This window comes from Panthera onca, chromosome B2 (genome assembly GCF_046562875.1).
Source record: "Panthera onca isolate mPanOnc1 chromosome B2, mPanOnc1 haplotype 2, whole genome shotgun sequence".
NCBI classification, from domain to species: Eukaryota; Metazoa; Chordata; class Mammalia; order Carnivora; family Felidae; genus Panthera; species Panthera onca.
Window position 1 is genome coordinate 12,165,004 of NC_138343.1, and position 6,087 is coordinate 12,171,090.

General features: G+C 40.4%; 1 non-coding gene across 1 annotated transcript; it reads left to right on the top strand.

The window, feature by feature from the left end:
* The first annotated feature begins 284 nt into the window (after positions 1–284).
* On the top strand, positions 285–357 carry TRNAK-CUU (transfer RNA lysine (anticodon CUU)). Its single transcript has one exon. It is a non-coding gene; the product is annotated as a tRNA-Lys (tRNA).
* The last annotated feature ends 5,730 nt before the right edge of the window (positions 358–6,087 follow it).

The window sequence follows — 6,087 nt, forward strand, 5'->3', positions numbered from 1 at the left end:
GAGAGCGTCCTGTATGTCCTATATGGTGACGAGTGCTAAAGAGAATGCTCCTGGCCGAGAAATACATATCTTTGGTATTAAATGACAGCAAAGTTGCTTTTTTATTTCTCAGGAGTGTCACATCAATTTTATCCTGAGGACTACCATTCAACAGCTCTCTATCTTGTTTTCACTTTATATACGGAAAGACTGAAGTTCCTGAAGCTTATAGACTTTTAGCAATCTAAGGAATACAATTATCGGTCCAATATCGTATCCATTAGAACAGTTTCCAAAATGGGGGTGCCTGGATGGTTCAGTCAGTAGAACATGTGACTCTTGATCTCAGGGTCGTGAGTTCAAGCCTCACTTTAGGCATGGAGCTTACCTAAAAAAAAAGAAAGGTTTTCAAAATGCCTGATAGAATCTCAATGTTCTAAAACCATTTGCCTTGAAATTTCTTAACAATAGTGTCCATTTCTGACCCATCTTTATGTCTTCACAGCAGAAGGTGGAGAGTCTAACCATGCTGCCATGTAGTATATTTTTGATGAATGCAAGAATAACAATCCATCAGTACGGGAAACCATTAGCTTTGTCTTTTCGTCACAGAGCTAAGGCGATATCATGGAATAACATTCTTAGGAAATGATGACAAAAAGTTACCACTATATTTGTAACTTCCAAGGTTGAAGATGTTCCTCAAAACATTCTTTTGGTAACCTATTGAGTTTTGTCTTCAGTGAGTCCAGCTAAATCTCTTAAAATCATATAAAATAATATCCTGGATTTTCTGTTGAATGAAACTGTTACCATATTTGTCGCATTTCCTATTCAAATGTACCCTAAGCCAAGGTCATCCATCCACCATTCAAGTGATGTGAGTTTGTACCTCTCTTGGGAACAGCGGCCACCCCTGGGAAGTGATCTATATGCACGTTCATGTCTCCTCTGGGGGCAAGGCACTATAAAGAGGACTTGGAAGGAGTTACTTACTGCGTTAGAGTCAGATAAAGGAGGTGGGGAGGGAGGGAAGAGGACGCAGAAGGAATGGAACATCCTGAGATGTCACCCAGACCTGCTTTTCAACTGCAGCTCTCAGGATGTTTTATAATCCTGAGATTATAATTTCTGGTTATAATTTCTGGTCAATAATTTCTGGTTGACCAGCTAATGAGGGATTCCGGGAAGAAGAAGTGAGGCAGCATTTCTTGAACATTTTCTTTGCCAGGCACTTTACTAGATATTTTGCATATGCTGTCAAGGTAGTACTCACAACAGTATAGAGTATTATTCCCAACTTACTGGTATAGAAATTGAGGCTCAAAGAGGGTAAAATAACTTGCTCAAGTTCACATCATGTGTCAATGATAGACACGTAACTCAAGCTCCAGGCTCTTTCATTCCAAGGTTTGTGTTCTTTCTACCACAGTTGGCATTGTCCGCAGGCAACCTTTGGGGTGTGGCCAACAGCAGCAAGAGCTGTGAAGATCTCAAGGAAAGAAAGGCACTCCATCTGGAAGTTGCCCTGTGGAGTCCCCATGGTCAGAGCCATCACAAATAGGAGATGCTGTGGAGAGTCTTCCATGTTGGATATTGTTGTGGGTAGAGATGCGGGGGTCTTCACAGACCCTTGGAGCCCTGCTGCGAACTGGCTAGGTACATTCTCAGAGACCTCCCACCACCCTGTATCCTTTAAGGAGCGTGGGGTAGGCAATCAGTGACCATAGTCTACTTATTCTCTATCCTAGGCAGAGAAGGTGCAAAGAGGTTAAGAATTTCTCTCCAGAAAACCCATAACCCCAAATCCAGAAACCCAGATTTTAAGCTGGAGCACATTACAAGGCCCTGCACAGTGTCCTAGCCCTCAGATTCTCAGTTACAGGGGAAAGTTAAATTTCTTTTCTGTTTATTTGTCTTAAGTTTTCCTATTTTGAGCTTCAAGAATTGTTTTTAGGGGGAAAAAAAAGATGAGTAATTGGTCTGCGTTCACTTTCCTCATGTAAATCTTATTTCTCCCTGACTTCATCTGTTCAGACCAAAACAGTCCTGATGGTGTCTTAGTCTGCCTCAGACAGACACATCAAGAACACCGTCTAGCTCAGTCCCCATTCTGTTAACCATCGGTCAGGTTGGTTGCTCTGGACAGAGTGGAACCACCACAGACTCCAAGCTCCATGGCCATGGGAGCCATGTGTCAATGTTCTATTCCTGGTGCCTGAGAAAACGCCTGAAATATAAGTGCTTTTACCAGTACTGTTGAATTTGATGAATTTTTATAAAGAAATTGTTTCGAGCTGGGAAGAATCTACGGAAGATGTAACTCAAACACCTCATTCTACAGAAGAGAAGCAGAAGAATCAGATGGACTGTCACATACAGGTAGTTGGTGGCAGAACCAGGGCTAGAAGCCACATAGCCTCCAAATTGAAGCAGGCTCAATGTTTTTAAAAAGACTCTTTTCAATAGCTTGTTTCTGCTTTTAGAATCCTATAGAATCAAATGTGATTTGTAAACTAGCTTGCAGATAAAGAAATCGCCCCCACTTGAAGGACTATATTAAATAAAATGCTTTTGGCTGCAAGCGACAGAAAATCCAAGGTAACTGGCTTAATAAAGAATTTTATTGGCTCCCTTGATTGGAAGTCTAGAGGTCAGTCAGGTCTGACATATGACTTGTTGCAGATCCTAGCCTGTCTCCTTATGATCCCACGGCTCTGTCCTGCTCCCTGCTCCTTATGCTGAAGCAGGCAGTGAAATGGTTATAATAGTATCAGTTCTCATGTCAGTGCACTACAAGACCAGAGGGAAGGAAGGGTGGCTCTTCTGCACATCTCTGTTAGGGGCAAGGAAACTTATACGAAGCTCCTAGTAAACTTTCTCTTACCACTTGTGATGGGTCATTTATTGTCAATTTGAATGGGCTAAGGGATGCCCAGGTAGCTGGAAGAACGTTCTTTCTGAGTTTGTCTGTGGGGGTGTTTCTAGAAGACATTATTTTTTTTAATATGAAATTTATTGTCAAATTGGTTTCCGTACAACACCCAGTGCTCATCCCAACAGGTGCCCTCCTCAATACCCATCACCCACCCTCCCCTCCTTCCCACCCCCCATCAACCCTCAGTTTGTTCTCAGTTTTTAAGAGTCTCTTATGCTTTGGCTCTCTCCTACTCTAACCTTTTTTTTTTCCTTCCCCTCCCCCATGGGTTTCTGTTAAGTTTCTCAGGATCCACATGAGAATGAAAACATATGGTATCTGTCTTTCTCTGTATGGCTTATCTCTTTTTTATTTTATTTTATTTTATTTTATTTTATTTTATTTATTTATTTATTTTTTAATATATGAAATTTATTGTCAAATTGGTTTCCATACAACACCCAGTGCTCATCCCAAAAGGTGCCCTCCTCAATACCCATCACCCACCCTCCCCTCCCTCCCACCCCCCATCAACCCTCAGTTTGTTCTCAGTTTTTAACAGTCTCTTATGCTTTGGCTCTCTCCCACTCTAACCTCTTTTTTTTTTTCTTTTTCCCCTCCCCCATGGGTTTCTCAGGATCCACATGAGAGTGAAAACATATGGTATCTGTCTTTCTCTGTATGGCTTATCTTACTTAGCATCACACTCTCCAGTTCCATCCACGTTGCTACAAAGGGCCATATTTCATTCTTTCTCATTGCCATGTAGTATTCCATTCTGCATATAAACCACAATTTCTTTATCCTTTTATCAGTTGGTGGACATTTAGGGTCTTTCCATAATTTGGCTATTGTTGAGAGTGCTGCTATAAACATTGGGGTACAAGTGCCCCTATTCATCAGCACTCCTGTATCCCTTGGGTAAATTCCTAGCAGTGCTGTTGCTGGGTCGTAGGGTAGATCGGTTTTTAATTTTTTGAGGAAACTCCACACTGTTTCCCAGAGCGGCTGCACCCGTTTGCATTCCCACCAACAGTGCAAGAGGGTTCCCATTTCTCCACATCCTCTCCAGCATCTATAGTCTCCTGATTTGTTCATTTTAGCCACTCCTACTGGTGTGAGGTGGTATCTCAGTGTGGTTTTGATTTGTATTTCCCTGATGAGGAGTGACGTTGAGCATCGTTTCATGTGCCTGTTGGCCATCTCGATGTCTTCTTTAGAGAAGTGTCTATTCATGTTTTCTGCCCATTTCTTCATTGGATTATTTGTTTTTCAGGTGTGGAGTTTGGTGAGTTCTTTATAGATTTTGGATACTAGCCCTTTGTCCGATATGTCATTTGCAAATATCTTTTCCCATTCCGTCGGTTGTCTTTTAGTTTTGTTGATTGTTTCCTTTGCAGTGCAGAAGGTTTTTATCTTCATGAGGTCCCAATAGTTCATTTTTGCTTTTAATTCCTTCGTCTTTGGAGATGTGTCAAGTAAGAAATTGCTGCGGCTGAGGTCAGAGAGGTTTTTTCCTGCTTTCTCCTCTAGGGTTTTGATGGTTTCCTGTCTCACATTCAGGTCCTCTATCCATTTTGAGTTTATTTTTGTGAATGGTGTAAGTGGTCTAGTTTCATTCTTCTGCATGTTGCTGTCCAGTTCTCCCAGCACCATTTGTTAAAGAGACTGTCTTTTTTCCATGGGATATTCTTTTCTGCTTTGTCAAAGATTAGTTGGCCATACATTTGTGGGTCCAATTCTGGAGTCTCTATTCTATTCCATTGGTCTATGTGTCTGTTTTTGTGCCAATATCATGCTGTCTTGATGATTACAGCTTTGTACTAGAGGCTAAAGTCTGGGATTGTGATGCCTCCTGCTTTGGTCTTCTTCTTCAAAATTACTTTGGCTATTCGGGGTGTTTTGTGGTTCCATACAAATTTTAGGATTGTTTTTTCGAGCTTCGAGAAGAATGCTGGTGCAATTTTGATTGGGATTGCATTGAATGTGTAGATAGCTTTGGGTAGTATTGACATTTTAACAATATGTATTCTTCCAATCCATGAGCATGGAATGTTTTCCCATTTCTTTATATCTTCTTCAATTTCCTTCATAAGCTTTCTATAGTTTTCAGCATACAGATCTTTTACATCTTTGGTTAGGTTTATTCCTAGGTATTTTATGACTCTTGGTGAAATTGTGAATGGGATCAGTTTCTTTATTTGTCTTTCTGTTGCTTCATTGTTAGTGTATAAGAATGCAACTGATTTCTGTACATTGATTTTTTATCCTGTGATTTTGCTGAATTCATGTATCAGTTCTAGCAGACTTTTGTGGAGTCTATCGGGTTTTCCATGTATAATATCATGTCATCTGCAAAAAGTGAAAGCTTGACTTCATCTTTGTCAATTTTGATGCCTTTGATTTCCTTTTGTTGTCTGATTGCTGATGCTAGAACTTCCAACACTATGTTAAACCACAGCGGTGAGAGTGGACATCCCTGCCATGTTCCTGATCTCAGGGGGAAAGCTCTGTTTTTCCTCATTGAGGATGATATTTGCTGTGGGATTTCCATAAATGGCTTTTATGATGTTTAAGTATGTTCCTTCTATCCCGACTTTCTTGAGGGTTTTTATTAAGAAAGGATGCTGAATTTTGTCAAATGCTTTTTCTGCATCGATTGACAGGATCATATGGTTCTTTTCTTTCATTAATATGATGTATCACATTGATTGATTTGTGAATGTTGAACTAGCCCTGCGGCCCAGGAATGAATCCCACTTGATCATGGTGAATAATTCTTTTTATATACTGTTGAATTCGATTTGCTAGTATCTTATTGAGAATTTTTACATCCATATTCATCAGGGATATTGGCCTGTAGTTCTCTTTTTTGCTGGGTCTCTGTCTGGTTTAGGAATCAAAGTAATGCTGGCTTCATAGAATGAGTCCAGAAGTTTTCCTTCCCTTTCAATTTTTTGGAAAAGCTTGAGAAGGATAGGTATTATCTCTGCTTTAAATGTCTGGTAGAATTCCCCAGGGAAGCCATCTGGTCCTGGACTCTTATTTGTTGGGAGATTTTTGATAACTGATTCAATTTCTTCACTGGTTATGGGTCTGTTCAAGTTTTCTATTTCTTCCTGTTTGAGTTTTGGAAGTGTGTGGGTGCTTAGGAATTTGTCCATTTCTTCCAGGTTGTCCAGTTTGTTGGC